Source organism: Triticum aestivum, chromosome 1D, assembly GCF_018294505.1.
Source record: "Triticum aestivum cultivar Chinese Spring chromosome 1D, IWGSC CS RefSeq v2.1, whole genome shotgun sequence".
NCBI lineage: Eukaryota > Viridiplantae > Streptophyta > Magnoliopsida > Poales > Poaceae > Triticum > Triticum aestivum.
In genome coordinates this window covers 5,247,621-5,257,833 of record NC_057796.1, presented here as the reverse complement: position 1 = coordinate 5,257,833, position 10,213 = coordinate 5,247,621, and positions in this window count along the sequence as shown.

Here is a 10,213-nt window from a genome sequence, read left to right as displayed (position 1 = left end):
TAAGATAGTGATTGACAGAGTTCTCTAGTCACCATCACCAAGTTAGTAGAACTTCATGATGAACTATAGTATGCAAGGGATGACGAAAAAGATTCCCGAGCTCTTCGTGATGCTGAAATCGACGAGGGTAGAAATCAAGAAAGAACATCAAGTGTTGATGATTGACAAGATCACTAGTTTCAAGAAAAGGGCAAAGGGAAGAAGGGGAACTTCAAGAAGAACGGCAAGCAAGTTGCTGCTCAAGTGAAGAAGCCCAAGTCTGGACCTAAGCCTGAAACCAAGTGCTTCTACTGCAAAGGAAATGGTCACTGGAAGCGGAAATGCCCTGAATATTTGGTGGATAAGAAGGATGGCAATGTGAACAAGGGTATATTCGATATACAGGTTATTGATGTGTACCTTACTAGTGTTTATAGTAACCCCTGGGTATTTGATACTGGTTCAGTTGCTAAGAGTAGTAACTGGAAATGGGAGTTGCAAAATGAACAGAAACTAGTTAAGGGCAAGGTGATGATGTGTGTTGGAAGTAGTTCCAAGATTGATATGATCATCATCGCACACTCCCTATACTTTCGGGATTAGTGTTGAAACTAAATAAGTGTTATTTGGTGTTTGCGTTGAGCATGAATATGATTTGATCATGTTTGTTGCAATACGATTATTCATTTAAATTAGAGAATAATTGTTGTTCTGTTTACATGAATAAAACCTTCTATGGTCATACACCCAATAAAATGGATTGTTGGATCTCGATCGTGGTGATACACATATTCATAATATTGAAGCCAAAAGATGCAAAGTTAATAATGATAATGCAACTTATTTGTGGTACTGCCATTTAGGTCATATTGGTGTAAAGCGCATGAAGAAACTCCATGCTGATGGGCTTTTGGAATCACTTGATTATGAATCACTTAATGCTTGCGAACCATGCCTCATGGGCAAGATGACTAAGACTCCGTTCTCCGGAACAATGGAGCGAGCAACTGACTTATTGGATATAATACATACTGATGTATGCGGTCCGATGAGTGTTAAGGCTCACGGCAAGTATCGTTTACTTTCTAACCTCCACAGATGATTTGAGCAGATATGGGTATATCTACTTGATGAAACACAAGTCTGAAACATTTGAAAAATTCAAAGAATTTCAGAGTGAAGTGGAGAATCATCGTAACAAGAAAATAAAAGTTTCTACGATATGATCGTAGAGGAAAAATATTTGAGTTATGAAGTTTAGCCTTCAGTTAAAACAATGTGAAATAGTTTCACTACTCGCGCCATCCGGAACACCACAGTGTAATGGTGTGTCCGAACATCATAACCGTACTTTATTAGATATGGTGCGATCTATGATGTCTCTTACCGATTTTACCACTATTGTTTTGGGGTTATGCATTAGAGACAGCTGCATTCACGTTAAAAAGGGCACCATCTAAATCCGTTGAGACGACACCATATGAACTGTGGTTTAGCAAGAAACCTAAGTTGTCGTTTCTTAAAGTTTGGGGTTGCGATGCTTATGTGAAAAAGTTTCATCCTGATAAGCTCAAACCCAAATCGGAGAAGTGCGTCTTCATAGGATACCCAAAAGTAACTGTTGGGTACACCTTCTATCACAAGATCCGAAGGCAAGATCTTTGTTGCTAAGAATGGATCCTTTCTAGAGAGGGAGTTTCTCTCGAAAGAAGTGAGTGGGAGGAAAGTACAACTTGATAAGGTAACTGTACCTTGTCCCGAATTGGAAAGTAGTTCATCACTGAAATCAGTTCCAGTGATGCTTACACCAATTAGTGAGGAAGTTAATAATGATGATCATGAAGCTTCGGATCAAGTTACTACCGAACCTCGTAGGTCAACCAGAGTGAAGATCCGCACCAGAGTGGTATGGCAATCCTGTTCTGGAGGTCATGTTACTTGACCATGACGAACCTACGAACTATGAAGAAGCAATGGTGAGCCTAGATTCCGCAAAATGGCTTGAGGCCATGAAATCCGAGATGGGATCCATGTATGAGAACAAAGTGTGGACTTTGGTTGACTTGCCCGATGATCAGGCAAGCCATAGAGAATAAATGGATCTTCAAGAAGAAGACTGACGTTGACCGTAATGTTACCGTCTACAAAGTTCGACTTGTTGCAAAAGGTTTTCGACAAGTTCAAGGAGTTGACTACGATGAGACTTTCTCACCCGTAGCGATGCTTAAAGTCCGTCCGACTCATGTTAGCAATTGCCGCATTTTATGATTATGAAATTTGGGAAATGGATGTAAAGACTGCATTCCTGAATGGATTTCTGGAGAAGAGTTGTATGTGATGCAACCAGAAGGTTTTGTCGATCCTAAAACTGCTAACAAAATGTGCAAGCTCCAGCGATCCATCTATGGACTGGTACAAGCATCTCGGAGTGGGAATATACGCTTTGATGAGTTGATCAAAGCATATGGTTTTATACAGACTTTTGGAGAAGCCTGTATTTACAAGAAAGTGAGTGGGAGCTCTGTAGCATTTCTAAAACTATATGTAGATGTCATATTGTTGAATCTAAATGATATAGAAATTCTGGATAGCATAAAAGGATACTTGAATAAGGGTTTTTCAAAAAAAGACCTCGGTGAAGTTGCTTACAAATTGAGCATCAAGATCTATAGAGATAGATCAAGACGGTTGATAAGATTTTTTAATGAGTACATACCTTGATAAGATTTTGAAGTAGTTCAAAATGGAACAGTCAAAGAAAGAGTTCTTGCATGTATTGCAAATGTGTGAAATTGAGTAAGACTCAAATCCCGAGCACGGCAGAAAATAGAAAGAGAATGAACGTCATTCCCTACGCCTCAGTCATAGGTTCTATAAAAGTATGCCATGCTATGGACCAGACATATTGTATACCCTGCCCTAGTTTGGCAAGGGAGTACAATAGTGATCTAGGAGTATATCACTGGACATTGGTCAAAATTATCCTTAGTGGAATAAGGATATGTTTCTCGATTATGGAGGTGACAAGAGGTTCATCGTAAAGGGTTACGTCGATGCAAGTTTTGACACTGATCCAGATGACTCTAAGTCTGAATCTGGATACATATTGAAAGAGGGAGCAATTAGCTAGAGTAGCTCCGTGCAGAGCATTGTGGACATAGAATATTTTGCAAAATACATACGGCTCTGAATGTGACAGACCCGTTGACTAAACTTCCCTCACGAGCAAAACATGATCACACCTTAGTACTCTTTGGGTGTTAATCACATAGCGATGTGAACTAGATTATTGACTCTAGTAAACCCTTTGGGTGTCGGTCACATGACAATGTGAACAATGGGTGTTAATCACATACAGATGTGAATATTGGTGATAAATCACATGATGATGTGAACTAGATTATTGACACTAGTGCAAATGGGAGACTGAAGGAAATATGCCCTAGAGGCAATAATAAAGTTATTATTTATTTCCTTATATCATGATAAATGTTTATTATTCATGCTAGAATTGTATTAACCGGAAACATAATACATGTGTGAATACATAGACAAACAGAGTGTCACTAGTATGCCTCTACTTGACTAGCTCGTTGATCAAAGATGGTTATGTTTCCTAGCCATAGACATGAGTTGTCATTTGATTAATGGGATCACATCATTAGGAGAATGATGCGATTGACTTGACCCATTCCGTTAGCTTAGCACTTGATCGTTTAGTATTCTGCTATTGCTTTCTTCATGACTTATACATGTTCCTCTGACTATGAGATTATGCAACTCCCGTTTACCGGAGGAACACTTTGTGTGCTACCAAACGTCACAACGTAACTGGGTAATTATAAAGGTGCTCTGTGTCTCCGAAGGTACTTGTTGGGTTGGCGTATTTCGAGATTAGGATTTGTCACTCCGATTGTCGGAGAGGTATCTCTGGGCCCACTCGGTAATGCACATCACTATAAGCCCTGCAAGCATTGTAACTAATAAGTTAGTTGCGGGATGACGTATTACGGAACGAGTAAAGAGACTTGCCGGTAACGAGATTGAACTAGCTACTGAGATACCGACGATCGAATCTCGGGCAAGTAACATACCGATGACAAAGGGAACAACGTATGTTGTTATGCGGTTTGACCGATATAGATCTTCGTAGAATATGTGGGAGCCAATATGAGCATCCAGGTTCCGCAATTGGTTATTGACCGGAGACGTGTCTCGGTCATGTCTACATAGTTCTCGAACCCGTAGGGTCCGCACGCTTAACATTCAGTGACGATTTATATTATGAGTTTATGTGTTTTGATGTACCGAAGGTAGTTCGGAGTCCCGGATGAGATCGGGGACATGACGAGGAGTCTCGAAATGGTCGAGACGTAAAGATCGATATATTGGACGACTATATTCGGACATCGGAAAGGATCCGAGTGATTCGGATATTTTTTGGAGTACCAGAGAGTTACGGGAATTCGCCGGGGAGTATATGGGCCTTATTGGGCTTCAGGGGAAAGAGAGAGGGGAGGCTGCGCCCCCCCCCCAATGCTTAGTCCGAATTGGACTAGCACTAGTAGAAAACAGGGCTTAGGTCACAGGGCAGTTTTCTTATTAGCCCCGGTTCAGTCACGAACCGGGACCTATGGGGGCATTCGTCCCGGTTCGTGAGCCCAGGGGGCCGGCCGGGGCCTCGTGGGCATTGGTCCCTGTTCGTATGGAACCATTTGTCCCGGTTTGAGCCACGAACCGGGACTAATGGTCCTCGCTCCTGGCCCACAACCATTTGTCCCGGTTCTTGCCATGAACCGGGGCAGAAGGCCCGGATTTAGTACCGGTTCATGCCACGAACCGGGACCAATGAGGTGCCTATATATACCCCCCGCCCGCGAGCAGAGGACTCCAGTGCTCTGTTTTTCTCTGGCCGGCGAGGGGAGGGCTTTGTGGTGCTCTAGCACACCTCCTATGCACATGAGGTGTTCGATGAAATGCCCGAGCCACACTAGTTAAGCTTTGTCCTCTCGAAGCTCGACCTCAAAGCTCTATTTTCCTCGAGATTTGTCTAGGTTTAGTGGCCCGTCACGTCCCATTCCCGTCTTCACCGCCGTCGACCGCCCGCGCCGATCTCGTCGCCGGCACCACCGTGGTGAGCCTCTTGTTCTTATCTTCTTTTTGAAAGAAAAAAATTCTTACTTTAGATAGATACTTGTCTAATTTTTTTACTAATTTATTCCTTCTTATTACATAGTGCGATGGTTTTGGTATCCGCCCCCGTCGGCCCTCGTCCTGTCTATGATTCGGATGTGGTATATATTATCTTTTTATAACTATTTGATTCATTTATTGTTTATGACAAATATACCGACCAGCGTGACATAGATTTTATTTATCTAGGAGGTGGTTGAACCGGAAATTCTAACCGACCCTATTGTCGAGAGGTTAAATTTAGTTGAAGAAGAAAACAATTAATTGAAGGAAAACATAAAAAAAATTGAGGAGGAGAAGATGATATTGGAGTTGCATGTTGCGGATGTCGTCGATGATCACAAGATCAAGATGGATGCAATGCGCTTGAAGATTAGAAAGATTAGAAAATATGCCATTCATACCGAGGCTTGGCATCATTATGCCGTTGGATCAATTGTTACCTTGGTTGCGATTATGATCGCATTTGTTTTCGCATTGAAATGTTTTACATAGTTTCAATGTATGGTTTAATTAATTAGATGCTCTGGAGAGCTATATATATGTTGTTAGATGAGAACTATGTATGTACTTTGGTTCTAATGTGATGATGAACTTCTATTAATTTGGTCACTTAATTATCTATTCATGATGTTCTGTAATGGTTTTTGACACACTTAATTATATATAATGCACGCAGATGAACCGGGAATGGATGTACGGTGACAGACGCACCTCCGAGTACATTAAGGGCGTGCATCATTTTCTCGAAGTGGCTGAGGCAAACAAGCAGAATGGTTTTATGTGTTGTCCATGCCCTATATGTGGGAATACGAAGTCTTACTCTGACCGGAAAATCCTTCACGCCCACCTGCTTTACAAGGGTTTCATGCCACACTATAATGTTTGGACGAGGCACGGTGAAATGGGGGTTATGATGGAAGACAGCGAAGAAGAAGAGGACGATGACAACTATGTGCCCCTGAATACGGTGATGCTGCAACGGGGGAAGCTGCTGAAGATCAAGAGGAACCAGACGATGTGCCCAATGATGCTGCAAGGGGGGAAGCTGCTGAAGATCAAGAGGAACCAGTGCCCGATGATGATGATCTCCGCCGGGTCATAGTCGATGCAAGGACGCAATGCGAAAGTCAAAAGGAGAAGATGAAGTTCGATCGCATGTTAGAGGATCACAAAAAAGGGTTGTACCCCAATTGCGAAGATGGCAACACAAAGCTCGGTACCATACTAGAATTGCTGCAGTGGAAGGCACAGAATGCTGTGCCTGACAAAGGATTTGAGAAGCTATTGAAAATATTGAAGAAGAAGCTTCCAAAGGATAACAAATTGCCCGACAGTACATACGCAGCAAAGAAGGTCGTATGCCCTCTAGGATTGGAGGTGCAGAAGATACATGCATGCCCTAATGACTGCATCCTCTACCGCGGTGCGTACAAGGATCTGAACGCATGCCCGGTATGCGGTTCATTGCGGTATAAGATCAGACGAGATGACCCTGGTGATGTTGACGGCGAGCCCCCCAGGAAGAGGGTTCCTGCGAAGGTGATGTGGTATGCTCCTATAATACCACGGTTGAAACGTCTGTTCAGAAACGAAGAGCATGCCAAGTTGATGCGATGGCACAGTGAGGACCGTAAGAAAGACGGGAAGTTGAGAGCACCCGCTGACGGGTCGCAGTGGAGAAAAATCGAGAGAAAGTACTGGGCTGAGTTTGCAGCTGACCCAAGGAACGTATGGTTTGGTTTAAGCGCGGATGGCATTAATCCTTTCGGGGAGCAGAGCAGCAATCACAGCACCTGGCCCGTGACTCTATGTATGTATAACCTTCCTCCTTGGATGTGCATGAAGCGGAAGTTCATTATGATGCCAGTTCTCATCCAAGGCCCTAAGCAACCCGGCAACGACATTGATGTGTACCTAAGGCCATTAGTTGAAGAACTTTTATAGCTGTGGAATGGAAACGGTGTACGTACGTGGGATGAGCACAAACAGGAGGAATTTAACCTGTACGCGTTGCTGTTTGTAACCATCAACGATTGGCCCGCTCTCAGTAACCTTTCAGGACAGACAAACAAGGGATACCACGCATGCACGCACTGTTTAGATGACACTGAAAGTATAAACCTGGACAAAAGCAGGAAGAATGTGTACCTGGGCCATCGTCGATTTCTTCCGACCAACCATCAATGTCGAAAGAAAGGCAAGCATTTCAAAGGCAAGGCAGATCACTGGGAGAAGCCCGCCATGCGTACCGGTGATCACGTACTTGCTATGGTCAATGATTTACACGTAATCTTTGGAAAGGGTCCCGGCGGACTAGCTGTTCCGAATGACGCTGAGGGACATGCACCCATGTGGAAGAAGAAATCTATATTTTGGGACCTACCCTACTGGAAAGAGCTAGAGGTCCGCTCTTCAATCGACGTGATGCACGTGACGAAGAACCTTTGCGTGAACCTGCTAGGCTTCTTGGGCGTGTATGGGAAGACAAAAGATACACCTGAGGCACGGAAGGACCTGCAACGTTTGCACGAAAAAGACGACATGCCTCCGAAGCAGTATGAAGGTCCTGCCAGCTACGCTCTTACGAAAGAAGAGAAAGAAATCTTTTTTGAATGCCTGCTCAGTATGAAGGTCCCGACTCGCTTCTCGTCGAATATAAAGGGAATAATAAATATGCCAGAGAAAAAGTTCCAGAACCTAAAGTCTCATGACTGCCACGTGATTATGACGCAACTACTTCCGGTTGCACTGAGGGGGCTTCTACCGGAAAACGTCCGATTAGCCATTGTGAAGCTATGTGCATTCTTCAATGCAATCTCTCAGAAGGTGATCGATCCAGAAATCATACCAAGGCTAAGGAGTGATGTGGCGCAATGTCTTGTCAGTTTCGAGCTGGTGTTCCCACCATCCTTCTTCAATATCATGACGCACGTCCTAGTTCATCTACTCGACGAGATTGTCATTCTAGGGCCCGTATTTCTACACAATATGTTCCCCTTTGAGAGGTTCATGGGAGTCCTAAAGAAATATGTCCGTAACCGCGCTAGGCCAGAAGGAAGCATCTCCATGGGCCATCAAACAGAGGATGTCATTGGGTTTTGTGTTGACTTCATTCCTGGCCTTAAGAAGATAGGTCTCCCTAAATCGCGGTATGAGGGGAGACTGACTGGAAAAGGCACGCTTGGAGGGGGGGGACTCAATAATATGCAGGGACGGATATTCTTGGTCTGAAGCACACTACACAGTTCGACAGAACTCTACCTTGGTGACCCCGTATGTTGATGAACACAAGAACAGTCTGCGCTCCAAACACCCGGAGCAGTGTGACGACTGGATTACATGTGAACACATCAGGACTTTCAGCAGTTGGTTGGAAACACGTCTCAGAGGTGACACCACTGTTTGTGATGAGTTGTACTCGTTGTCCAGGGGACCATCTTCGACTGTATTGACTTACAAAGGATACGAGATAAATGGGAATACATTTTACACGATCGCCCAAGATCAAAAGAGCACCAACCAAAACAGCGGTGTCCGCTTTGATGCAGCAACCGAGAGGGGAAAGGACACATATTATGGTTACATAATGGACATATGGGAACTTGACTACGGACATGATTTTAAGGTCCCTTTGTTTAAGTGCAAATGGGTCAATCTGTCAGGAGGCGGGGTACAGGTAGACCCACAGTACGGAATGACAACAGTGGATCTGAACAATCTTGGGTACACTGACGAACCGTTCGTCCTAGCCAATGGTGTGGCACAGGTTATCTATGCGAAGGACATGTCTACCAGACCGAGGAAAAGAAAAGATAAGGAAGCGAATACATCATACGATGAGCCAAAGCGGCACATAGTTCTTTCAGGAAAAAGGGACATTGTGGGAGTGGAGGGCAAGACAGACATGTCTGAAGATTATGAAAAGTTTCATGAAATTCCTCTCTTCAAAGTCAAGGCTGACCCAAGCATCCTGATAAACGATGAAGATTATCCATGGTTACGGCGCAATAAGCAAATGACACAAGCGAAGAAAAAGTGAAGACTTTCTCCCGCAACTATTATGATGATAGCATGCCAACTTTGTAATAGACGAGTATGATACCATTGTCCGTTTTGTACAAGAAGTGCATCTAGTTTTTGCCGTAATCCTCTCAACTTTCTTGCACATGCTATGTGGATGAAATGATCATACCATGCCAACTTTCAACCTTTTCAGAGTTCATTTGAAATGCTTTATAAGCCCTGAGTGCAGAGAGGTTAGGCCCGTAAGCCTGCTTTAGAGAGGAGCTCGACAGCTCAGGTGCACCGCACCTTATAAACAGGTGCGGCTCTCTCTTAGCTAGCGAGGTGGGACTAAACTCACCACCACGCCGCTGTGCAAGGCCATTAGTCCCGGTTGGTGGCACGAACCGGGACCAATTCCACCCTTTGGTCCCTTTTGGTCCCACGAACCGGTACTAATGAGGTTGTGGCCCCACGAGCACCTTTAGTACCTGTTCGTGGCACGAACCGGTACTAGAGTTTCTTACTAGCTAAGCAGTTTTTTAGTCCCACCTCGCTAGCTGAGAGGCACTAGGAGCGGTTTATAAGCCCTGAGTGCAGAGACGATGAAGAAGAGGCACAATGCTCACGTTGCTTAGCTTCAAGCCTTGAGGAATAAGGTAGACTGCATCGAGCTATGTGCAGTGCAGTCTACACTATTCCGAAAGGCTTGAAGCAAATCAACGCGCATTGCTCCTCTTTTTTATTTTTAATCATTAAAAGCAAAAAGAATTTTCATAAAGAACTTTTTTTGATAGAAACTTTAATAGCAGAAAGAATTATCATAAAGTAAAATAAATAAGTAATTAGAAACAAAATAAAATAAAATAAATAAGTTTTTTGTTGTAAGTAGAAACAAAACAAAATAAATATAGCAAAAAAGAAAACAAAAAAACTAAATACAGCAAAAAGAATTTTCATAAAGAACTAATGGCACTAATAGAAAGTTTATATGTTTTCTAAAACTAATGGCACTAACAGACAGTTTATAATTTTG